This window comes from Kogia breviceps, chromosome X, assembly GCF_026419965.1.
Source record: "Kogia breviceps isolate mKogBre1 chromosome X, mKogBre1 haplotype 1, whole genome shotgun sequence".
Taxonomy (NCBI): domain Eukaryota; kingdom Metazoa; phylum Chordata; class Mammalia; order Artiodactyla; family Physeteridae; genus Kogia; species Kogia breviceps.
In genome coordinates this window covers 78,332,966-78,360,307 of record NC_081330.1, presented here as the reverse complement: position 1 = coordinate 78,360,307, position 27,342 = coordinate 78,332,966, and positions in this window count along the sequence as shown.

Genomic DNA, 27,342 nt, shown 5'->3' with positions numbered 1-27,342 from the left:
GGGATTCTTTAGTCACCAGAGTTTCTCCATTCATTAGCAGGTTCCTCATTTCTTCTGGACTTTTCCTGACCATCCCTACTTGTCTCTTGAGCCTCTGTCCCTGAGGTAGCTAATTCAGCATGATTTGTGCCTGCAAGGTCAAGAATATCACCCCATAGGAAATGTGCCAGGTTTCTATCATTTAAAGGTTGTAGGGTCAAGAGCAAAGAAAAGTAAAAGTGAGTGACCCCTGTGTGTCAAGAGCTGTGCACATACATTACCTCCAGTAATCTTCACAGCAGCCCTCTGAGTGGACTTTGGTAGCCTCATTTAACAGATGAATAAACTGTGGCTTAGTGGAGAAAAGCTTCTGGGGCTGGATGGAGGAAAGTGGAACCCCCACCCCTTCTGAATGCTGAGTGGAAGTGGGGAATCATCATGCCCAGTCTGGGGAGGGGGCTTGCCTTTGCCTATGCTACATTTCTCTGACTGGGAAGAACCCAGCCCTGCAGAGGCCCTGACACTCTAGGATTGACTCTCCAGCTCGCACTCCAGGCATGTTAGGGAAGAAGGAAGTGGTTTTCGCACCTCAGGAGTGAGGTCATATATATAATTTCAAGTTTGGGGTGGGAGATCAGGGTGTTGACAGGGCTTTGAAGCTACTGTCAAAGGTGGAGTCGGTGTTGGAGGACTCTCCCTCAGCCCTGATTCTCCCCACCCCTATTACCACGTGCATCTTCTCGTGCGGAGCCTGGCCACGTTGTAGAGCACAACTGCCTCCTGTTCCGTCCCCGCTGCCCAAACTACATACCTCGCACTGATCTTCTTTACGGGGGCCCAGGCATTGAAGTTGGCCAGATTTGGCTAGTGGAGAGCGATCGGCGGGGCTTGTCCAGCATTTCGCCCAAAGGATAGGGGAGACATGGTCCGCGAGGTCGCAGTGGTAGCCTGTCAGAAGCCCTCAGCCCTGTCATGGGCCAGCTGCAGTAGTTGGGATGGTGGCAGGGTTGCCGCAGGAGTAAAGTTCTCTTCAACAATCAGCTCTCTCCTCCCCGTCCCTGCCCTGGGGCCCCAGACCCATGGCGGCGCCCAGCGGGCTAGCGATTGAGGCTGCCCTAAGTGCCTGGAGACCGAGGAAGAAGGCGAACAGGGATGCAGCGAGAACTGACCCTGAAGGCGCGGAACAGCCTTTGACCAAAAACTCCTGGTTCCCACCGGAAGGTTTCAGAACCTCCCTGTAGCCTGCCAGCCGCCGATCACCTCCCTCGCTTGTTAAATACATACGCGAGTCATCTGGAGGGGGCTGGGGGCGGGTTGGACTGGACTGGGACGGATTGGACGGAATTGAGCTGGAAAGAGCCTCTGACCTTAAGACCGCCCTGGGGAGGGGCTACTGGAGAGCTGCGAAGGGGAGGGGAGGGAATCTGGTGCAGATCTCACAGCGCAGTGTTTGGGGCGGGGACTGCAGACAACTCTATAAGAATAGGGCTTTAGAGTAAGGGGCTGGGGGTATAGCGGACCACGTCTCCCCTATGCTTCGGAAGGCCAGGAAAGAGAGGTCAGGATTGGGGTCACTGTAGAGAGAGGCAGGGGCTAGGGTGCCCCAGGGAAGACAGGGGTTGGGGATCCTGAGCAGAGAGGAAAGTACAAGGCAAGAAAAGACCTCTAGCTGAGTGATTCTGAAGGGACTGGGGAATGAAAGGAGGGGGGCACTGAGAGATGAAGGCATAGGAGAATGTTTGGGAGAATGTCTGGCTAATTTGTAGTGACAGGAATTATACCTCAAGGACATAGGAAAGGGCAAGAAGAAATGATTTGGGTTTAGAGCTCAATCCTGCTCTCATTGGATCTTTCCAATCTTCAAGACCTTGTGGTGAGTGCTTCCCTCCCTTGTCCTGAGGGAGCTAGTGGAAGTGGCACACACCACACACACAGACACACACACACACACACACACACACACACACACACACACACACACACTTAGAGTATGAGCAAGCAAGGCTGAGGGGCCTCAGCCAAAAGAGAGTATTGGGGATGAGAGAGTAAAAGCAAAGAATTTGGGGGTGCTCTGGGTATGTACAGTGCCAAATATTGACATGGTCTGGAAAAGAATGTGTAGGGTCCAGATGTTTCCTTGGGAAAAGCACAAGCAATTTCAGGGAAGCATAGGGTGGAGATGAGGAGGTTCTGGAGATGCTGATGGGGAGGTAGGCAGAACTAGCTGATGGTAGAGCTTGGTGGGACGAGGACTGGAGCCAACCCTGACTGTACCCCTAGGGAAAAGTGCAAGGCACATGAGCTAGGCTGACTGCTCAAGTGGGGCCAGAAGGAGCTAGCTCCTGAATGATAGTATTGCTGTGACAGACCTCTGGACAGAGTTATTGGGCTATCATACTGTTGCCAAGAAACAAGCCCTCATTTGGACAGCTCCCCTGCCCAGTCTGAATCCTGTCTGAGATAGCTGTACAGTCCTCTCCCCACCCACACTTCCTACAAAAGGGGCATGGGTTTCTACCTGGTTTGGCTGAGACCTATCCCCTGCCTTATTGGTTTTCTTATGTGTTTTAACCATTCAGACTGTTCAACAGTCCTGGTGTAACCACCTTATATCATCATGCATGTCCTTCCTCTGCTTACAGTGCTTTTTTCCCACTTTTCCACCAGGTCGACTATTTAACCTTTAAGATCATACTCAAGTGTCACCCCATCTGTGAAGCTGTCCTTTCAAATATTTTCCCCCAACAAGCACAAAAGTTTCTATAGCATTTCCATTCACGCTTCCAATGTAATACTTGCAAAAATATTTTTGCATTGATTTTTCACCTGTATCCCTTCACAAGATGGTGAGGTTCTTAAGGGCAATGTTGTTATTATCTGTATCTCCACAACTAGTTCAGTGTAAAGGTCATTATAAGGCCTCAGTAAATAGGTGGGTGTTTGGTTCAGTATATATCACAGGAGTAAGAAAGATGAGGCAGGAATAACACATATTTCAATAATCTGTATCAGTGGTAATGAGAGCTTTAATTTGGGCAGTGCAGAAGAAAAGGCCCACACTGATGTCAGCTCTGCTGCATTGGGAGAATTGATAGGGCTCTGTGATTGATTTGATGTGGGAGGTCAGAGAGAGGAAGAACTCTGGGATATTCCAGGACTTAACTTGCAGAGATGGGAGAATGGAGAAACTGTCTATAGAACCTAGAAAATCAAGGAGGCTGAATCAAGGGCAAGTTTTAAATATGCTAAATTTGAGATGTAAGTATAAGTGTGTATTTAGAAGATAGGATGGAGCTGGACATGCTAGGAAGCATCCTCACTTAGATTATGCAGAACCAAAATTCTGCAGGAGATCCTGCCAATTCCTCTTTTGCCCAGATGTACCAGAAATGAAAGCTGATGGAATTTTGAGGGGCTGTGGAGCAGGATTTATGGCAAGCACACGGATGCATTTGGAGCTACCAATGAATAACCACATTTGAGAGAATTTCCATATTGAGGGAGGCATAGACAGGAATATGGGATATATATATATAGGCTGGGATTCTTCTAGAAACTGGCTAGCTTCACAGATGCTGGATAACAATCTGGACAGCACCTTTCTTTAGAGCACACATTTGTTTATCTTTTCCTACATCAAAACACAGGTGTCCAGTGTCCTTTGGATCCTGCTTTTCCCAGCTAATCCAATGGAAGTATCTCCAACTTCTTTCCTTTCCATTTCCAGCACCAGTTTCCTAGTATGAGTTTTATTCCAACTAACCTGTTTCAATAGCCTTCCATCTGATGCCTTCCACACTCAATCTTTTATTCAATTCATTCTGCGTATAACAACAACCATCTTCTCAATTCAACTAATAAACATAAATTGCTTGGCTCAGAGATTGGTAAAGAATAAGTGCTCCTTAAATTGCAGCCATTATTCTTCTTCTGCAGGTTCTGAAAGAGAATAGTATGGTAGAAAGAGCACTGAAATAGAAATTATGGCAGCTCTGACACTGGCACTGTGTGGCAAATGACCCAATTTCATTCCTTTTTGTGGCTGAGTAATATTCCATTGTATATAAGTACCACTCTTCTTTATCCATTCATCTGCTGATGGACACTTAGGTTGCTTCCATGTCCTGGTTATTGTAAATAGAGCTGCAATGAACATTTTGGTACATGACTCTTTTTGAATTATGGTTTTCTCAGGGTATATGCCCAGAAATGGGATTGCTGGCTCGTATGGTAGTTCTACTTGTAGCTTTCTAAGGAACCTCCATACTGTTCTCTATAGTAGCTGTATCAATTTACATTCCCACCAGCAGTGCAAGAGTGTTCCCTTTTCTCCACACTCTCTTCAGCATGTATTGTTTGTAGATTTTTTTGATGAAGGCCATTCTGATCGGTGTGAGATGATATCTCATTGTAGTTTTGATTTGCATTTCTCTAACGATCAATGATGTTGAGCATTCTTTCATGTGTTTGTTGGCAATCTGTATATCTTCTTTGGAGAAATGTCTATTTAAGGTCTTCTGCCCATTTTTGGATTGGCTTGTTTGTTTTTTTGTTATTGAGCTGCATGAGTTGCTTATAAATTTTGGAGATTAATCCTTTGTCAGTTTCTTCATTTGCAAATATTTTCTCCCATTCTGAGGGTTGTCTTTTGGTCTTGTTTATGGTATCCTTTGCTGTGCAAAAGCTTTTAAGTTTTATTACCTCCCATTTGTTTATTTTTGTTTTTATTTCCATTTCTCTAGGTGGTGGGTCAAAAAGGATCTTGCTGTGATTTATGTTATAGAGTGTTCTGCCTATGTTTTCCTCTAAGAGTTTGATAGTGTCTGACCTTACACTTAGGTCTTTAACCCATTTTGAGTTTATTTTTGCATATGGTGTTATGCAGTGTTCTAATTTCATACTTTTACATGTACCTGTCCAGTTTTCCCAGCACCACTTATTGAAGAGGCTGTCTTTTCTCCAATGTATATTCTTGCCTCCTTTATCAAAGATAAGGTGACCATATGTGCATGGCTTTATCTCTGGGCTTTCTATCCTGTTCCATTGATCTATATTTCTGTTTTTGTGCCAGTACCATACTGTCTTGATTACTGTGGCCTTGTAGTATAGTCTGAAGTCAGGGAGCCTGATTCCTCCAGCTCCGTTTTTCTTTCTCAAGGTTGCTTTGGCTATTCAGGGTCTTTTATGTTTCCATACAAATTGTGAAATTTTTTGTTCTAGTACTGTAAAAAATGCCAATGGTAGTTTGAAAGGGATTGCAATGAATCTGTAGATTGCTTTGAGTAGTAGAGTCATTTTCACAATGTTGATTCTTCCAATCCAAGAACATGGTATATCTCTCCATCTACTTGTATCATCTTTAATTTATTTCATCTGTGTCTTATAATTTTCTGCATACAGGTCTTTTGTCTCCTTAGGTAGGTTTATTCCTAGATGTTTTTTTCTTTTTGTTGCAATGGTAAATGGGAGTGTTTTCTTAATTTCACTTTCAAATTTTTCATCATTATTGTATAGGAATACCAGAGATTTCTGTGCATTAATTTTGTATTCTGATACTTTACCAAATTCATTGATTAGCTCTAGTAGTTTTCTGGTAACATATTTAGGATTCTCTATGTGGGAGTATCATGACATCGGCAAACAGAGACAGCTTTACTTTTTCTTTTCTGATTTGATTACTTTTATTTCTTTCTCTTCTCTGATTGCTGTGGCTAGAACTGCCAACACTTTGTTGAATAAGAGTGGTGAGAGTGGGCAACCTTGTCTTGTTCCTGATCTAAGTGGAAATGGGTTCAGTTTTTCACCATTGAGGACGATGTTGGCTGTGGGTTTGTCATATATGGCCTTTATTATGTTGAGGAAAGTTCCCTCTATGCCTAGTTTCAGCAGCGTTTTATTTTTTTGAGAGTTGTGGAATTATTTATTAAGTTCTTAAAATGTACCAAATACTGTACATAACATTTTATATGCATAATATCATTTGTTTCTCACAAAAATATCTGTAAGATGAGTAAAAACTGAGGGCAGAGAGGAAGAGTAACCTACTCTAAGACAGAGCTGATAAAAGGTGGAGGTGTGATATGGTTTTTTTTTTTTTGGTTTGTATGAAGAGTTAAATCTTTTTATTTTTTTTTTCTTGCCAATTGTGTTTTTTAAACATCTTTATTTGAGTATAACTGTTTTACAATAGTGTGTTAGTTTCTACTTTACAACAAAGTGAATCAGTTATACATATACATATGTTTCCATATCTTTCCCTCTTGCGTCACCCTCCCTCCCACCTTCCCTATCCCACCCCTCTAGGTGGTCACACAGCACAGAGGTGAACTCCCTGTGCTATGCTGCAGCTTCCCACTAGCTATCTAATTTACATTTGGTAGTATGTATATGTCCTTGCCACTCTCTCACATCGTCACAGCTTACCCTTCCCCCTCCCCATATCCTCAAGTCCATGCTCTAGTAAGTCGGTGTTTTATTCCCGTCCTATCACTAATCTCTTCATGACATTATTTTTCTTAGATTCCATATATATGTGTTAGCATACGATATTTGTTTTTCTCCTTCTGACTTACTTCACTCTGTATGAAAGACTCCAGGTCTATCCACCTCATTACAAATAACTCAGTTTCATTTCTTTTTATGGCTGACTAATATTCCATTGTATATATGTGCCACATCTTCTTTATCCATTCATCTGTTGATGGATGGATAAAGCAACTTAGGTTGCTTCCATGTCCTGGCTATCGTAAATAGAGCTGCAATAAAAGTTTTGGTACATGACTCTTTATGAATTATGGTTTTCTCAGGGTATACGCCCAGAAGTGGGATTGCTGGGTCGTATGGTAGTTCTACTTGTAGTTTTTTAAGGAACCTCCATACTGTTCTCCGTACTGGCTGTATCAATTTACATTCCCACCAGCAGTGCAAGAGTGTTCCCTTTTCTCCACACCCTCTCCAGCATTTATTGTTTCTAGAGTTTTTGATGATGCCCAATCTGACTGCTGTGAGATGATATCTCATTGTAGTTTTGATTTGCATTTCTCTAACAATTAATGTTGTTGAGCATTCTTTCATGTGTTTGTTGGCAATATGTATATATTCTTTGGAGAAATGTCTATTTAGTTCTTCTGCCCATTTTTGAATTGGGTTGTTTGTTTTTTTTTATCGAGCAGCCTGAGTTGCTTATAAATTTTGTATATTAATCCAAAATTAAAATTAATTAATTAATTAAAATTAATCCAAATTGTTTTTAATCATAACTGGGTGTTGAATTTTGTCAAAACTTTCTCTGCATCTGTTGAGGTGATCATATGGTTTTTCTCCTTCAGTTTGTTGATATGGTGTATCATGTTGATTGATTGGCATATGTTGAAGAATCCTTGCATTCCTGGAATAAACCCAACTTGATCATGGTGTATGATCCTTTAAATGTGCTGTTGGATTCTTTTTGCTAGTATTTTGTTGAGGATTTTTGCATCTATGTTCATCAGTGATATTGGCCTGTAGTTTTCTTTCTTTTTGAGATCTTTGTCTGGTTTTAGTATCAGAGTGATTGTGGCCTCGTAGAATGAATTTGGGAGTGCTCCTCCCTCTGCTATATTTTGGAAGAGTTTGAGAATAGGTGTTAGCTCTTCTCTAAATGTGTGATAGAATTAACCTGTGAAGCCCTCTTGTCCTCGGCTTTTGATTGTTGGACGATTTTTAATCACAGTTTCAATTTCAGTGCTTGTGATTGGTCTGTTCATATTTTCTATTTCTTTCTGGTTCAGTCTCTGCAGCTTGTGCATTTCCAAGAATTTGTCCATTTCTTCCAGGTTTTCCATTTTATTGGCACACAGTTGCTCGTAGTAATCTCTCATGATCCTTTGTATTTCTGCAGTGTCAGTTGTTACTTCTCCTTTTTCATTTCTAATTCTATTGATTTGAGTCTTCTCCATTTTCCTTCTTCATGAATCTGGCTAATTGTTTATCAGTTTTCTTTATCTTCTCAAAGAACCAGCTTTTAGTTTTATTGATCTTTGCTATTGTTTCCTTCATTTCTTTTTCATTTATTTCTGATCTGATCTTTATGATTCCTTTCCTCCTGCTAAATTTGGGGTTTTTTTGTTCTTCTTTCTCTAAGTGCTTTAAGTTCAAGGTTAGGTTGTATGTTCGAGATGTTTCCTGTTTCTTAAGGTAGGATTGTATTGCTAAAAACTTCCCACTTAGAACTGCTTTTGCTGCATGCAATAGGTTTTTGGGTCATCATGTCTCCATTGTCATTTGTTTCTAGGTATTTTTTGATTTCCTATTTGATTTTTTCCGTGATCACTTGGCTATTAAGTAGTGTATTGTTTAGCCTCCATGTGTTTGTATTTTTTACAGATCTTTTCCTGTAATTGATATCTAGTCTCATAGCAGTGTTGTTGGAAAGATACCTGATATGATTTCAATTTTCTTAGATTTACCATGGCTTGATTTGTGACCCAATATATGATCTATCCTGGAGAATGTTCCATGAGCACTTGAGAAAAATGTGTATTCTGTTATTTTTGGATGGAATGTCCTATAAATATCAATTAAGTCCATCTTATTTAATGTATCATATAAAGCTTGTTTTTTCTTATTTATTTTCATTTTGGAGGATCTGTCCATTGGTGAAAGTCGGGTGTTAAAATCCCCTAGCATGATTGTGTTACTGTTGATTTCCCCTTTTATGGCTGTTAGTATTTGCCTTATGTACTGAGGTGCTCCTATGTTGGGTGCATAAATAATTACCATTGCTATATTTTCTTCCTGCATCTCTCCCTTGATCATTATATACTGCCCTTCTTTGACTTTTGTAATAGTCTTTGTTTTAAAGTCTATTTTTTCTGATATGAGAAATGCTACTCCAGCTTTCTTTTGATTTCCATTTGTATGGAATATCTTTTTCTATCCTCTCAATTTCAGTCTGTATGTGTCCCTAGGTCTGAATTGGGTCTCTTCTAGACAGCCTGTATATGGGTCTTTTTTTGGTATCCATTCAGCCAGTTTGTGTATTTTGGTGGGAGCATTTAATCCATTTTCTTTTTTTTTTTTTTTTTTTTTTTTTTTTTTTTCTTTTTTTTTTTTTTTTGCGGTATGCGGGCCTCTCACTGCTGTGGCCTCTCCCGTTGCGGAGCACAGGCTCCGGACGCGCAGGCCTAGCAGCCATGGCTCACGGGCTTAGTTGCTCCGCAGCATGTGGGATCTTCCCGGACCAGGGCACGAACCCGTGTCCCCTGCATCGGCAGGCGGATTCTCAACCACTGCGCCACCAGGGAAGCCCTCCATTTTCATTTAAGGTAATTATCATTATGTATGTTCCTATTCCCATTTTCTTAATTGTTTTGGGTTTGTTATTGTAGGTCTTTTACTTCTTTTCTGTTTTTTTGCCTAGAGAAGTTCCTTTAGCTTTTGTTGTAAAGCTGGTTTGGTGGTGCTGAACTCTTTCCGATTTTGCTTGTCTGTAAAGGTTTTAATTTCTCCATCAAATCTGAATGAGAACCTTGCTGGATAGAGTAATCTTGGTTGTAGATTTTTCTCCTTCATCACTTTAAATATATCTGGCCACTCCCTTCTGGCTTGCAGAGTTTCTGCTGAAAGATCAGCTGTTAACCTTATGGGGATTCCCTTGTGTGTTATTTGTTGTTTTTCCCCTGCTGCCTTTAATATGTTTTCTTTGCATTTAATTTTTTATAGTTTGATTAATATGTGTCTTGGCATGTTTCTCCTTGGATTTTTCCTGTTTGAGACTCTCTGTGCTTGTTTTAATATGCTGTCTTTAATATGTTTTCTTTGCATTTAATTTTTTATAGTTTGATTAATATGTGTCTTGGCATGTTTCTCCTTGGATTTTTCCTGTTTGAGACTCTCTGTGCTTGTTTTAATATGCTGTCTTTAATATGTTTTCTTTGCATTTAACTTTTTATAGTTTGATTAATATGTGTCTTGGCATGTTTCTCCTTGGATTTATCGTGTTTGAGACTCTCTGTGCTTCCTGGACTTGATTAACTATTTCCTTTTCCATATTAGGGAACTTTTTGTCTTTAATCTTTTCAAATATTTTCTCAGTTCCTTTCTTTTATTCTTCTTCTTCTGGGACCCCTATAATTCGAATGTTGGTGCATTTAGTGTTGTCCCAGAGGTCGCTGAGATTGTTCCCAGTTCTTTTCATTCTTTTTTCTTTATTCTGCTCCGCAGTAGTTATTCCCACTACTTTATCCTCCAGGTCATGTATCCGTTCTGCTGCCTCAGTTATTCTGCTATTGATCCCTTCTACAGTATTTTTAATTTCATTTATTTTGTTGTTCATCATTGCTTGTTTCCTCTTTAGTTCTTCTAGGTCCTTGTTAAATGTTTGTTGCATTTTCTCTCTTCTATTTCCAATATTTTGGATCATCTTTACTATCATTATTCTGAATTCTTTTTCAGGTAGACTGCCTATTTCCTCTTCATTTGTTAGGTCTGGTGGGTTTTTACCTTGCTCCTTCATCTGCTGTGTGTTTTTATGTTTTTTCATTTTGCTTATCTTACTGTGTTTGGGGTCTCCTTTTTGCAGGCTGCAGGTTCGTAGTTGCTGTTGTTTTTGGTGTCTGTCCCCAGTGGCTAAAATTGGTTCAGTGGGTTGTGTAGGCTTCCTGGTGGAGTGGACTAGTGCCTGTGTTCTGGTGAATGAGGCTGGATCTTGTCTTTCTGTTTGGCAGCTCCACTTCTGGTGGTGTGTTTTGGGGTGTCTGTGGCCGTATTACGATTTTAGGCAGCCTCTGTGCTAATGGGTGGTGTTGTGTTCCTGTGTTGCTAGTTGTTTGGCCTAGGGTGTCCAGCACTGTAGCTTGCTTGGCGTTGAGTGAAGCTGGGTCTTGGTGTTGAGATGGAGATTTCTGGGAGATTTTTACCATTTGATATTATGTGGAGTTGGGAGGTCTCTTGTGGACCAGTGTCCTGAACTTGGCTCTCCGACCTCAGAGGCACAGCACTGACTCCTGGCTGGAGCACCAAGAGCCTTTCATCCATACAGCTCAGAATAAAAGTGAGAAAAAAATAGAAAAAAAGAAAGAAAGAAAGAAGGAAAGAAAGAAAGAAAGAAAGAAAGAAAGAAAGAAAGAAAGAAAGAAAGAAAGAAAGAAAGAAAGAAAGAAAGAAAGAAAGGTGATAAAATAAAATAAAGTAAGATAAAATAAAGTTATTAAAGAAAAAAAATTCAAAGTAAAAAAAACCCAGAAAACCAAAAAACAACAACAAAAAAACAAAACAAAACAAAACAAAAAAAACGGACGGACAGAAACCTAGGACAAACCATGAAAGCAAAGCTATACAGACAAAATCTCTCACAGAAGCATACACATACACAGGCACAAAAAGAGTAAAAGGGGAAAAAATAATATATCATGCTCCCAAAGTCCACCTCCTCTATTTGGGATTATTTGTTGTCTCTTCAGGTGTTCCACAGATGCAGGGGACATCAAGTTGATTGTGGAGATTTAATCAGCTGCTCTTGAGGCTGCTGGGAGTGATGTCCCTTTCTCTTCTTTGTTCACATAGCTCCCGGGGTTCAGCTTTGGATTTGGCCCCACCTCTGCATGTAGGACGCCTGAGGGCCTCTGTTCTTCACTCAGACAGGACGGGGTTAAAGGAGCAGCTGATTCGGTGGCTCTGGCTCACTCAGGCCTGGGGGATGGTGGAGTACAGTTGTGGGGTGAGCCTGGGGCAGCAGCGGCCAGCGTGAGATTGTTGCAGCAGTCTGAGGCATGCCATGGGTTCTCCCGGGGAAGTTGTCCCTGGATCACTGGACCCTGGCAGTGGCTGCCTGCACAGTCTCCCAGGAGGGGAGGTGTGGATAGTGAGCTGTGATTGCACCAGGCTTCATGGTGGCGGCAGCAGCAGCCTTAGCGTCTCATGCCTCTCTCTGGGATCCATGCTGATAGTTGCGGCTCGAGTCCATCTCTGGAGCTCCTTTAAGGAGCACTCTTAATTCCTTCTCCTCTGCACCAGGAAACAAAGAGGGAAGAAAAAGTCTCTTGCCTCTTTGGCAGGTCCAGACTTCTCCCGGACTCCCTCCTGGCTAGCCGTGGTTCACTAACCTTTCAGGCTGTGTTCACGGCCTCAAACACAATCCTCTCCCTGTGATCCGACTGAAGCCCTAGCCTCAGCTCCCCGCCACCACCCACCCCAGCAGGTGAGCAGACAAGCCTCTCGGGCTGGTGAGTGCTGGTCGATGATCCTCTGTGCAGAAATCTCTCCTCTTTGCCCTCTGCACCCCTGTTGCTGTGCTCTCCTCCTTGGCTCCGAAGTTTCCCCCCTCTGCTAGTGGGGAAAGATGCTTCACAGTCTCCTCCCATGAAGGTGCTTCCTAGTGTGTGGAAACTTTCCCTCTTCACAGCTCCCCCCCACTGGTGCATGTCCTGTCCCTATTCTTTTTTCTCTGTTTTATCTTTTGCCCTACCCGGGTACGTGGGGAGTTTCTTCCTTTTTTGGAGGTCTGAGGTCTTCTGCCAGCGTTCATTGAGTGTTCTATAGGAGCAGTTCCACGTGTAGATGTATTTCTGATTTATGTGTGGGGAGGAAGGCAATCTCTGCCTCTTACTCTTCCTCCATCATTCTCAACCCCTCCGATCATATGGTCTTTTTCCTTCTATTTGTTAATATGGTGTATCACATTGATTGATTTTCATATATTGAAGAATCCTTGCATCTCTGGGATAAATCCCACTTGATCATGGTGTATGATCCTTTTCATGTGTTGTTGGATTCTGTTTGCTAGTATTTTGTTGAGGATTTTTGCATCGATATTTATCAGTGATATTGGTCTGTAATTTTCCTTTTTTGTAGTATCTTTCTCTGGCTTTGGTATCAGGGTGATGGTGGCCTCATAGAATGACTTTGGGAGTATTCCTTCCTCTGCAAATTTTTTGAAGATTTTGAGAAGGATGGGTATTAGCTCTTCTCTAAATTTTTTGTAGAATTCACCTATGAAGCTATCTGGTCCTGGACTTTTGTTTGTTGGAAGATTTGTAATCACAGTTTCAATTTCAGTGCTTGTGATTGGTCTGTTCATATTTTCTATTTCTTCCTGGTTCAGACTTCGAAGGTTATACCTTTCTAAGAATTTGTTCATTTCTTCCAGGTTGTCCATTTTATTGGCATAGAGTTGCTCGTAGTAGTCTTTTAGGATGCTTTGCACTTCTGCGGTGTCTGTTGTAACTTCTCTTTTTTCATTTGTAATTTTATTGATTTCAGTTCTCTCCCTCTTTTTTTTGATGAGTCTCGCTAATGGTTTATAAATTTTTTTTTATCTTCTCAAAGAACTAGCTTTTAGTTATATTGATATTTGCTATTGTTTTCCTTGTTTCTATTTCATTTATTTCTGGTCTGATCATTATAATTTCTTTCCTTCTGCTAAATTTAGGTGTTGTTTCTTCTTCTTTCTCTAGTTCATTTAGGTGTAAGGTTATGTATTGTATTTGAGATTTTTCTTTTTTCTTGAGGTAGGCTTCTATAGATATAAACTTCCCTCTTAGAACTGCTTTTGCTACATCCTATAGGTTTTGGGTTGCCGTGTTTTCATTGTCATCTATTTCTAGGTATTTTTTCATTTCCTCTTTGATTTCTTCAGTGATCTCTTGGTTATTTTGTAACATATTGTTTAGCCTCCATGTATTTTTTTTCCCTTTTTTCGCCTGTAATTCATTTCTAATCTCATAGTGCTGTGGTCAGAAAAGATGCTTGAAGTGATTTCAACTTTTAAATTTACAGAGGTTTGATTTGTGACCCAAGATGTGATCTATCCTGGAGAATGTTCCATGCACACTTGAGAAGAAAATGTAAATTGTGGTTTTGGATGGAATGTCCTATAAATATCAATTAAATCTGTCTGGTATATTGTGTCATTTAAAGCTTCTGTATCCTTATTTATTTTCATTTTGGATGATCTGTCCATTGGTGTAAGTGAGGTGCTAAAGTCCCCCACTATTATTGTGTTACTCTTGATTTCCTCTTTTAGAGCTGTTAGCATTTGCCTTATGTATTGATGTGCTCCTGTGTTGGGTGCATATATATTTATAATTGTGATGTCTTCTTCTTGGATTGATCCTTTGATCATTATGTAGAGTCATTCCTTGTCTCTTGTAACATTCTTTATTTTAAAGTCTATATTATCTGATTTGAGTATTGCTACTCCAGCTTTCTTTTGATTTCCATTTGCATAGAATATCTTTTCCCACCCCCTCATGTTCAGTCTGTGTGTGTCTCTTGTAGACAGCACGTATATGGTTCTTGTTTTTGTATCCATTCAACAAGCCTGTGCCTTTTGGTTGGAACATTTAATCCATTCACATTTAAGGTAATTATCGATATGTATGTTCCTATGACCATTTTCTTAATTTTGGGGGGGTTTGTTTTTGTAGATCCTTTTCTTCTCTTGTGTGTTTCACTTAGAGAAGTTCCTTTAGCATTTGTTGTAGAGCTGGTTTGGTGGTGCTGAATTCTCTTAGCTTTTGCTTGTCTGTAAAGCTTTTGATTTCTCCATCAAATCTGAATGAGATCCTTGCTGGGTAGAGTAATCTTGGTTGTCAGTTTTTCTCCTTCATAAGTGTATCATGCCACTCCCTTCTTGCTTGTAGAGTTTCTGCTGAGAAATCAGCTGTTAGCCTTATGGGAATTCCTTTGTACATTATTTGTCATTTTTCCCTTGCTGCTTTCAATAATTTTTCTTTGTCTTTAATTTTTGCCAATTTCATTACTATGTGTCTTGGCCTGTTTCTCCTTGGGTTTATCCTGTGTGGGACTCACTGTGCTTCCTGGACTTGGGTGGCTATTTCTTTTCCCATGTTAGGGAAGTTTTTGACTATAATCTCTTGAAATATTTTTTCAGGTGCTTTCTCTCTCTCTTCACCTCTGGGACCCCTATAATGCAAACATTGTTGCATGTAATGTTGTCCCAGAGGTCTCTTAGGCTGTCTTCTTTTGTTTTCATTCTTTTTTCTTTATTCTGTTCTGAAGCAGTGAACTCCATCATTCTGTGTTCCAGGTAACTTATCCATTATTCTGCCTCAGTTATTCTGTTATTGATTCCTTCTAGTGTAGTTTTCATTTCAATTATTGTATTGTTCATCCCTGTTTGTTCTTTAATGTTTCTAGGTCTTTGTTAAGCATTCCTTTCATCTTCTCAACCTTTGCCTCCATTCTTTTACCAAAGTCCTGGATCATCTTCACTATCATTATTCTGAATTCTTTTTCTGGGCGGTTGCCTATCTCCACTTCATTTAGTTGTTTTACTGGGGTTTTATCTTGTTCCTTCATCTGGTACATAGCCCTCTGCCTTTTCATCTTGCTTATGTTTCTATGAATGTGGTTTCTTTTCCACAGGCTGCAGGATTGTTGTTCCTCTTGCTTCTACTGTCTGCCTTCTGGTGGATGAGGCTACGTAAGAGGCTTGTGCAAGTTTCCTGATGGGAGGGACTGGTGGTGGGTAGAGTTGGCTGTTGCTCTGGTGGGCAGAGCTTAGTAAAACTTTAATCTGCTTGCCTGCTGTTGAGTGGTGCTGGGTCTCCTCCCTGTTGGTTGTTTGGCCTGAGGTCAGCCAGCACTGGGGCCTACCCAGGCTCTTTCATGGGGCTAATGGCAGACTCTGGGAGGGCTCATGCCAAGGAGTACTTCCCAGAACTCCTGCTGCCACTGTCCTTTTCCTCACGGTGAGATAGAGCCATCCCCTCTCTCTGCAGGTGACCCCCAACACTAGGAGGTAGGTCTGGTTCAGTCTCTATGGGGTCCCTGCTCCTCCCCCTGGGTCCTGATGCCCACACTAATTTTTGTGTGCCCTCCAAGAGTGGAGTCTCCTTTTCCCCCAGTCCTGTCAAAGACCTGCAATCAAATCCCAATAGCCTTCAAAGTCTGATTCTCTAGGAATTCCTCCTCCTGTTGCCAGACCCCAGGTTTGGCAGCCTGACGTGGGTCTCAGAACCTTCACTGCAGTGGGTGGACTACTGTGGTATAAATGTTCTCCAGTTTGTGGGTTCCACCCAACAATTATGGGATTTGATTTTATCGTGATTGTGCCCCTCTTACCATCTCATTGTGCCTTCTCCTTTGTCTTTGGATGTGGGGTATCTTTTCTATTGAGTTCCAGGGTCTTCCTGTCAATGATTGTTTAGCAGTTAGGTGTGATTCCTGTGTTCTCACAACAGGGACTGAGAGCACATACTTCTACTCTGCCATCTTGAACCAATCGCCCCTAGGTTCTTCATGACTTTTTTTTTTTTTTAGATTCCATATATATGTGCTAGCATACGGTATTTGTTTTTCTCTTTCTGACTTACTTCACACTGTATGACAGACTCTAGGTCCATCCATCTCACTACAAATAACTCAATTTCATTTCTCTTTATGGCTGAGTAATATTCCATGGTATATTTGTGCTACATCTTCTTTATCCATTGATTTGTTGATGGACACTTAGGTTGCTTCCATGTCCTGGGTATTGTAAATAGAGCTGCAATGAACATTGTGGTACATGACTATTTTTGAATTATGGTTTTCTCAGGGTATATGCTCGGTAGTGGGATTGCTGGGCTGTATGGTAGTTCTATTTTTAGTTTTTTTAAGGAACGTCCATACTGTTCTCCATAGTGGCTGTATCAATTTACATTCCCACCAACAGTGTAAGAGGGTTCCATTTTCTCCACATCCTCTTCAGCATTTATTGTTTGTAGATTTTTTGATGATGGCCATTCTGACTGGTGTGAGCTGATACCTCATTGTAATTTTGATTTTCATTTCTCTAATGATTAGTGATGTTGAGCATCCTTTCATGTGTTTGTTGTCAATCTGTATATCTTCTTTAGAGAAATGTCTATTTAGGTCTTCTGCCAATGTTTGGATTGGGTTGTTTTTTTTGATATCGAGTTGCATGGGCTGCTTGTAAATTTGGTGATTGATCCTTTGTCAGTTGCTTCATTTGCAAATATTTTCTCCCATTCTGTGTGTTGTTTTTTCATCTTGTTTATGGTTTCCTTTGCTGTGCAAAAGCTTTTAAGTTTCACTAGGTCCCATTTGTTTATTTTTGTTTTTATTTCCATTTCTCTAGGAGGTGGGTCAAATAGGATCTTGCTGTGAGTTATGTCATGAAAGCTTTATTAATGTGGGTCAATTTTGCAAAGATTTTTGCATAGAAACAAAGGGGTAGTTTACATGATTCCAGTCACTTTTCTATTTTGAAATGTCTACTTTTTAGTGGTTTGATTAATTTATTCAATATTTTCTGAGCACTTACTATGCACTAGGCTGTGTGCTTAGTGCTGGGGATAAGATAGTAAAGAAGGTAAAGAAATGTCAAAGTGTTCTGCCCTCAAAAAGCTCACAGTTCAGTGAGAGATGTAATCACAAGCAAATGTGTAATTTGTGATGAGTGCTGTGATGAAGAGCAAGATGTTAAAGAAACAATATATTGAATACATCCAAATTTTATTGACATTAATTTTTTAAAGTACATCTAAAATTTGATGAAATATGGTAGAACTTTCCTCATAGATTTGTTGTTGTGAGGATTGAATGAGTTAATATATGCAAAGATTAGAGAACAGAGCTAGAAACATAGCAAATACTCATTGAACATTAGTTATTATTACCCTCATTCTCTAGGGTTGTTTGGAGGAGTTAATGCAATAAAGTTTCTGAGTGTACCTGGTATAAGATTTAGTACCAGGTAGGCAGCCTGTGCATATGGAAGGCATTCAGTTTGTGTAATTCATGACTCTTTGTCAGTGAAGGCTTTATGGCTTATGTCAGATGAGTTGGCCAGGGCCAGAGGAAAAAATTGCTGAGGGCCCTCTTTTGCCATGAGTTTATTTTATTGTGAGGAAAAACAATTTAGCTCTTGCCACTTTACTGGGCCCTTCCCACTCCTTCTTTTGGCTTTTTGTTGTGGGTAAGTTCATGACACTGAGATACCACTGGCCAAAGGCCCAGGAGCTGGACTTTGTCTCATGGAGTCTGAGACAGGTTGGGGGGCTCCAGGGAACTTCTTGGCTTCCTTTCTCTTCCGAGAAGAAGTAGGCAAGGGCCAGAGAAGTCAAGAACATTTTAATGACCCAGAAATTGGGATGACTGAGGAAGTGGACTAGAGCTAACTCAGACTGAACTGATGTCTCTGTAGTCTCACAGTGTGGTTTTCTTTAAATGGAAATATTAATTCAGCCGGTCTCTAAGCTATTTTGATGATTTTGGTACTTTTTTCAGTCCCTAAATGTGGGAGGATCTCCCAATCTGAAGCATCTTCTGGGAAACTGAGCTCCCAGTTTTGCTGGGCTGCCCATTCAGTGTTCCTGAGATTTACCCCTGTTCTGCTATTCCTAGTCCCCAAGAATGAAGGGGTCTAAGTAGCACCTATAAAGAACAGTATAGATAAGCCTGGACATGGTATTAGAGTCTTAGGTTCCAATTCCAGAGCTGACACTGGTACGTGTGTGTCCTTGGGTAAGCCATTTCAGTTTGTGGAACATACAGTTTCATCATCTGTCTTACCTGGGGGCAAGAGATCAGGACCTCATGAAGCTGATAAGAGGATTAAATATGATAACAAAGATTACAGCAGGAGCAACTACTCTTAAGTCATTTGCCAAATAATGGTCCTCTTCTTTGTAAGTCATCCTCTTCAAGGAAGAGTGACACACAGGGGATGACAAGGGTTAAAGAGGAGTCAAAGTTGGAGGTCAATAAGGTGAGAAATATGTATCTGTAACCCCCCTTAATAGCAGAATGAGGTAATGCATGAAAAGGTGTATAATAAACACAGGGGCTGACATAATAGGTTTTTACGAAGTGCTAGTTTCCTTCCTTCCACCCTTCCTTTTTCAGGGGAAAAATAACTATTTTGGAACCTCTTTGCTCCTGGTATCTTCCCTTGGGAAGCTCAGATAAAGCCATTAAGCTGCTTTATTAGTGTATAGCAGATTCGCTGAGTTAATTAGCACACCTCATTATTGAAGCCAACAGGCCCAATTCAACTCCTCTGTGGGTCATTTACCTTTGCTCTTCTCATTCACCATGGACCATACAAATAACAGCACGTCAACTTGTTTGAAGGGTAGGGATGCATATCAGAGATGAAAATGTCCACACTGTCTATGTGAGAGAGGGGCTGGTTTGGTGTTCTCCTTTCTTATTGCTATTAGAACACCAAAGCTAACCTCAGGATGGAGGAGTAATAATGAGACAGTATTGACTTAGAAAACATTAGAGTTCAAAAGGACTTCAGGGATCACCCAGTTCAATTCTCTCTCCTCTCATTTGTCAGATGGAAAGACTCAGGTTCAAAGGGAGTCTGGATCAAGAGTCTTACAAATTGTCAAAATCAGAGTTGAGACGACTGACTCCTATAGTTAACTATTCTTCCCACAAGCCAATGGTGCCTCTCTGAAGTTAAGTTCAGTTCCCAAAATGACACCTAGTTATGCTCTAAGAGTCTTTTGAGAGCAGGAGCCAAGCCTTATGAATTGAGTAGCGAGAGTGAATCAGGTCATGAAAGGGCAGCAATCATGTGGTAAGACTCTCTAATTAGCCTGGAGGAGCCTCAAAGTGTCCAAAGTCATGGTGTCTTTCTGTCTTTCTGAGAAAAATTGGCTCTTTATTCCTTTTTTTTCTCTGAAACTGGAAAAAGTAGTGTTATTGTGGCCTGAGCCCCATGTCCTGGCCTCCTAGGGACTAGCTGTCAGCTTTGTGCAAGGCCCTCTTCCTTCAACTATGAAGTTGATACTGCATGAGACCTTTATCGACAGAGGATGTTTCCTTGCCAACCAATGATAGGATCGGTTGCTTTGGGTAACTCTTCTATCTCCTTGGATCCCTTTGGGACCCTGGTAGCTCCTGAGGAATAAAAACGTCCAAAATGTAACAGAAATAAAAATTTGTTTTTTCCTATTAAAATCTACATTAAATAAAATGAAAGGTAGTGGAATTTTCTGGGCAATTTCCCAGGGTTGGACCTCCCATTGTCACTTGGGGAATACCTCTTGGTTGCCCTTTCTTTCTCTATTACTCTTTATGTGGAGAAGAGGGAGGTGGCAATAGTCAGGAGGAATAAACTCCACACTGTGATAACAGAAACAAACATTTCAGTATGAAAAAGTCTAGAGGGTACAGGTGTATCCTATGTATTAGTGTTCTTTTTCCAATTTTATTGAGAAATAATTGACATATCATGTACTATTCTTATTCTTGCAACTTTCATACATTTGAAATTATTTCCAAATAAAAAGTAATTAATATGTTAAAAATCTAGGATCTTATTTATGAGTTGTCCTGGGCCCTGTCACATAGAGGTACCTGCTCAGAGAGATGGCAGGTAGAACCCAGGCCAGGACAAGGCAGCCAGGGGCAGATTCATGGGAGATAGAATCTTCTTTTCTAGGAAATGGGGAACAGATTATAACCTGGGCATTTTTTGATTCATCTAGTCTGAAAAATTTGTACCATCATGAGTGGATCTTGCTAATAATTGGAGTTTCTTCTGCTAACTCCAGACCAGTGTTCTTTTCACTTCATTAAGTTTAGTGTCTAATTTACTTCTGCTTTATTCTCGTGCACTGTTATATCACTGAATAACAATAGTATACAGCTATTAATGTTCATGAAGGACAATGTTCAAAGGTCCTAGTACACACATTATCTCACTTAACCTTCACAACATTCCAAAGAGATATGTGTTATTTCCCAGATGAGGAAACAGGCTCAGACAGGTTAAACAATTTGCCCAAGATTTCATAGATAGCGAGTTGTGGAAACAAAATTCAAATACAGATGTCTGTTTGACTTCAGAACATATGTTCATAATTACTACTTTATGATGTCTGTCTTGAAGGATTTTTTGACCCACCTTGTGTAGAACATATACTTTGACTTTCATCCCAAGGAAGAAGAATGGTCTTTATATGCAGCAGTGCATTAAGACTGATGGCAAACATCTTTGAAGTAGATGAATGGAGAGAAGAAGTGCAGTCTGTGTTTGGGGAACCAAATTCTGTCTGTTGGGATCTACCTGCTTCCTAGGGAAATATAACCCATTCTCTGGTCTCAAGTGTCTGTGTTCTACTCCTAATCTAGACCATATGCTTCAGGAAAATTTTTGGAATTAGTGGACAGCTGCTAAGGAGGCTATATGTTTTAAGTAGTGAGGGAAGGTGGAAAGAGGAACACTATAGACCCCCAAATACAGAAACTTCTGTCATTTCATCATTGTATTTGTGGGTTCTAATTGCTTCATCAATGCACAATTAATGGTATGGTTATATCAAATCTGAATTTATAGAAGTCTGTAATGAGAAGGTCTAGAAGGTTTCATCCAGCTCTGATACTAACTCTTTTAGGAGGATATTAACAGAACTTTTTCAGAAGACAAAAAGTCAATTTATGAAGGAGCTGGATACCATAACCCATGGAGAGTTTTAGAACCAGGGCTGTTTGGTGAGAAGTGATAACTTAGAGAAATCCAATTTGATATCTTTATCCCTGACTCTTCCCTCTATCTAATGTCCCACATCCAGTCACCAGTCATGTGGTTTTAACTCTTGAATATCTGTCAAAATCCAAGAGCAAAAATGGAAAATTATAGAATAAAATAATTCACAAAAGACAAACCTGAATGGCTCATTAGTATATGAATATATATTCAATTTATCTGGAGAAAAGATAAAATAATGAACGGCCACTTTATACAGATAAAAGTGACAAAATTAGTAAGGAGGAAAATATCAAGTATTGATGAGCATAAGGGAAATAGGAATACTCAGGCACTACTGATGGGAGTGTAAAGTGAAGGAAAATCTGGCAATACTTTATCAAATTACATGCATGTTATCCCTACTTTCTACTCTCTTTGGGTTCATTCAACTTTTCCTTTTCTAAATTCTTGAGTGCTTAAATTATTAATTTTGAGACTTTCTTCTTTTCTAAAATAAATATTCATAGGTAAATATGTTCTTAGAAGTACCACTTTAGTTTTTCTATGTAGTATCTTCATTATTTTTCAGTTCTAAGTATTTTCAAATTTTCCATTGATTTCTTCTTTGATTCATGAGTTGTTTAGTAGGGTGTTTTTCATTTATAAATATATCTTTTTATAATTGGTTTCTAAATTGATTGCATTTTTTTGAGCTGTAGGATGCCAATCGTTTGAAATTTGTTAAGATTAGTCTTAGGGCCTAGCACACGGTCAATTTTCACAAATGTTCATGCATGCTTAAAAATAATATGTATCCTCCAAATTCTGGGTATGAAATTCTGTATATAGTTTTTTGAACTCCAGCAGTTCAAATTTGATTGTTATTTTGTTCAGGTCTTCTATAACTTTACTGACTCTGTCTGCTTGATCAATACTGAGAAAGATGTGTTAAACTTTCCATGGTGATGGTATAAGTTGTCTATTTCTCCTTATCATGCTGTTATTTTTTTTTCTTTATAAATTTTGAGCCTAAATTGTTAGATACATATAAATTTGTATGTTATATCTTAGTGATTAATTGATCATTTTGTCACTGTATAGTGACCACCTTTATCTTTACTAATACTTTTTGCTTCATGGTCTATTTTGACTGATATTAACATAGTCACAGAAACCTTTTTTTCCATTATTAGTATTTGCCTGTTATATATTTTTCCATGCTTTGACATTCACACTCGCTGTGCCATTCTGTTTTAGGTGTATCTCTTTTGAACTGTTTACAGCAGGATTTAAAAAATATTCTGATGACCTCTGTCATTTAACATAGTAAATTTACTGTGATAGCTGATAATTTTTGTTTATTTGTATGCACTTATTATTTATCCCATTTATTCTCTTTCCCCCTTTTTCCCCCTAACTTTTTACCATATTTTGGAATGATTAGAGCTTTTCCTCCTTACTCTGTATTTTTCTTCTTCTACCATTTGGAAGTTATATGCTCTACTTAGTCTTTTAGTGTTTACTGAAGCTGTATTAACATGCATACTTAACTAACAAAATTCTAATTTTGGCTCATGTTTTGACCTTCCTCCTAAACAATAAAATGATTTTAGAATACTTTAACTCTAATCATCCAGTCCTAAAGTATATGCTATTCCTATCAAGTATTTTAGTACTACCCTTTTTTTTTTTTACTTGGTGCTGTGTATGGTTTTAGTATTAGGGTAATACTGGCCTCTTACAATGAGCTCAGAAGCAATCCTTTCACTTTAAATTTTTGAAATGGTTTGAGGATAGGTGTTAACTCTTCTTTAAGTGTTTGGTAGAATTCACCTGTGAAATGATCTGGTCCTGGACTTTGTTTTTTGGCTTTTTTAAAATTACTAATTCAATTTTATTACTGGTATTCAGTCTGGTCATATTTTTAATTTCATCTTGATTTAGCTTTGGGAGATTGTATATTTCTAGGAATTTATCCATTTCTTCTAGGTTGTACATTTTATTAGTATACAAATGTTTGTTGCAATCTCTTATGATACTGTGTATTTCTGTGGTGTCAGTTGTAACTTCTCTTTTTCATTTCTGATTTTATTCATTTGGCCTCTCTCTCATTTTTTCTTGAAGATACTGACTAGAGATTTTTCAAATTTGTTTATCTTTTCTTAGAACCAGCTCTTAATGACACTGATCTTTTGTATATATTTTTATCCTCTATTTCATTTATCTCTGTTCTGATTTTTATTATTTATTTATTTCTACTAAATTTGGGTTTTGTTTTTTCTTCTTTTTCTAGTCCTTTTGGTGTAAGATTAGATTATTTATTTGAGATATTTCTTGTTTCCTGATGTAGGCTTGTATTGCTCTAAACTTTCCTTTTTGTAATGCTCTTGCTGTGTCCCATAGAATTTGGATTGTTGTGTTTCCATTTTTTTTTTTTTTTGCCTCCAGGTATTTTTTTAATTTGCTCTTTGATTTCTGCAGTGATCCATTGGTTATTTAGTAGCATATTGTTTAGCCTTCACATGTTCGTGTTTTTGCAGTTTTTTTCTGGTTGTTAATTTCTAGTCATAGCATTGTGGTTGGAAAATATGCTTGATATGATTTCAATATTCTTAAATTTATTAAGACTTGTTTCTTGGCCTAGCATGTGATCTATCCTGGAGACTGTTCTATGTACACTTGAAAATAATGTGTATTCTGCCTCTTTTGGATGGATATATATATAAATCCTTTCTGGTGTATAGTGTCATTTAAGGCCTGTTTTTCCTTATTTTTTAATTTTCTGCCTGCACGATAGGTCCATTGATGTAATAGGGATGTTAATGCCCCCTACTATTATTTTTATACTGTCAACTTCTCCCTTTAAGTTCATTAATATTTGCTTTATATGTTTAGGTGCTCCTATGTTGGCTGCATAAATATTTAGAATTGTTACATCTTGTTGGATTGATCCCTTTATCATTATGTAATGCCCTTCTTTGTCTCCCGTTACAGTTTTTGCTTTACAGTCTATTTTGCTGATATAAGTATTAGTACCTGAGCTTTATTTTCATTTCCCTTTGCATGGAATACCTTTATCCACTCCATCACTTTCAGTCTGTTTCTGTGTTTAGGTCTGAAGTAAGCCTCTTATAGTAAGCATATACATAGGTTTTTTAAAAATTCATTTAATCACTCTATATCTTTTGATTGGAGAAAATATTCCATTTACATTTTAAGTAAGTATTGATAGGTATATATTTATTGCCATTTTATTAATTGTTTGGGGGCTTTTTGGTAGTTCTTTTTTTGTTCCTTTCTTCTTCCTTTGCTTTCTTCCCTTGTGATTTGGTGAACATCTTTAGTGTTATGTTGGGATTCCTTTCTTTTTTGTGTGTATCTATCATAGATACATGTTTGTTGTTGCCATGAGGTTTATGTATAACTATAATGACTATATGTGAAGATATATATGGTTATTTTAAGTTGATGATTTCTTACTTTCACACACATTTTAACAACCCTGCATTTTTATCCCCCCTGCATTTAATTTTTGACATAATATATTACATCATTTATTTTTGTGTATCCCTTAACTAGTTATTGTGGATATAGTTGATTTTACTACTTTTGCCTTTTAACCTTCCTATTAGCTTTATTCTATTTAAAAATAATATATTTATTTTATTTATTTTTGGCTGTGTTTGGTCTTTGTTGCTGTGCACGGGCTTTCTCTAGTAGTGGCGAGTGGGGGCTACTCTTTGCTGCAGTGCACAAGCTTCTCATTGTGGTGGCTGCTCTTGTTGTGGAGCATGGGTTCTAGGTGCACAGCCTTCAGTAGTTGTGGCTCACAGGCTCTAGACCACAGGCTCAGTAGTTGTGACTTATGGGCTTAGTTGCTTTGTGACATGTAGGATCCTCCTGGACCAGGGCTTGAACTTGTGTCTCCTGCATTGGCAGGTGGATTCTTAACCACTGCGCCACCAGGGAAGCCCCCTATTAGCTTTATAAGCGTTAATCTTCTACTTTTTCTGAATATTTATCTTAACCAGTGAGATTTTTCTTCATAATTATCATATATCTAGTTGTAGTCTTTTCTTTTCCACTTAGAGAAATCACTTTAACATTTATGGTAAAGCCAATTTTAGTGCTATTGAACTCATTAACTTTTGATTATCTGTAAAACTCTTTATTTCTCCTTCAAATCTGAATGAGAGCCTTGTTGGGCAGAGTATTCTTGTTTGTAGGGTTTTTTTACCTTTCATCATTTTGAATGTATCATGCCACTCCCTTCTGGCCTGCAAAGTTTCTGCTGAAATATCTGCTGCTTTCCATAAGGGAATTCTTTGTATGTAACGAGTTGCTTTTCTCTTGCTGTCTTTATCTTTCATTTTTGCCATTTTATTTACAAAGTGTCTTTGTGTGGATATCTCTGGGTTCATCTTGTTCAGGATTCTTTGCTTCCTGGACTTGGATATTATTGTTGTTGTTCCCCAGGTGAGGAAGTTTTCAGCTATTATGTCTTCAAATATGTTCTCTGCCTTTTCCTTTCTCTCTTTTCCTTCTGATACTCCTATAATGTGAATATTAGTACACTTTATGTTGTCTCAGAGGTCTCTTAAACTTTCCTCATTTCTTTTAATTCTTATTTTTTCTTTTCTCTGTTCAGTTCCAGTGATTTTCTCCACTCTGTGTTCTAGCATGCTGATCCATTCCTCTGCATCATTTAATCTACTGTTGATCCCTTCTAGTGTATTGTTCATTTCAATTATTGTATTCATCTTTGTTTGGTTCTTCTGTATATTTTCTAATTCTTTGTTAAAATCTTCTAACTTCTCACTGTTCATTAAATCTTGTCCTGAGTTCTTTTTTTTTAATGTTTTTTTTTCTTTTCTTTCTTTTTTGTTTTTTGTGTGCTAGGCGGGCCTCTCACTGTTGTCGCCTCTCCCGTTGCGGAGCACAGGCTCCGGACGCACAGGCTCAGCAGCCATGGCTCACGGCGCTCCACGGCATGTGGGATCTTCCCAGACCGGGGCAGGAACCCGTGTCCCCTGCATCGGCAGGTGGATTCTCAACCACTGTGCCACCAGGGAAGCCTCTCCTGAGTTCTTTGAACGCTATTTTTTTTTAAACAACTTTATTGGAGTAAAATTGCTTTACAATGTTGGGTTAGTTTCTGCTATATAACAAAGTGAATCAGCTATATGAATACATATATCCCCATATCTCCTCCCTCTTCAGCATCCCTCCCACCCTCCTTATCCCACCCCTCTAAGTGGTCACAAAGAACCAAGCTGATCTCCCTGTGCTATGTAGCTGCTTCCCACTAGCTATCTATTTTACATTTGGTAGTATACATATGTCAGTGCTACTCTCTCACTTTGTCCCAGCTTCCCCAACCCCACCCCTGCCCCATGTCCTCAAGTCTATTCTCTTCATCTGTGTCTTTATTCCTGTCCAGCCAGTAGGTTCATGAGAACCCTTTTCTTTTTTAGATTCCATATATATGTGTTAGCATACAGTATTTGTTTTACTCTTTCTGACTTACTTCATCTGTATTACAGACTCTAGGTCCATTCACCTCTCTACAAATAACTCAATTTTGCTTCTTTTTATGGCTGAGAATTATTCCAGTATATATAGATAGATAGATAGATAGATAGATAGATAGATAGATGGATATATATATGCCACATCTTCTTTATCCATTCATCTATCGATGGGCATTTAGGCTGCTTCCAAGTCTTGGGTATTGTAAATAGAGATGCAATGAACATTGTGGTATACAACTCTTCTTGAATTATGGCTTTCTCAGGGTATATGCCCAGTAGTGGGATTGCTGGGTAATATGGTAGTTCTATTTTTAGATTTTTAAGCAACCTCCATACTGTTCTCCATGGTGGCTGTATCAATTAACATTCCCATCAACAGTGCAAGAGGGTTCCCTTTTC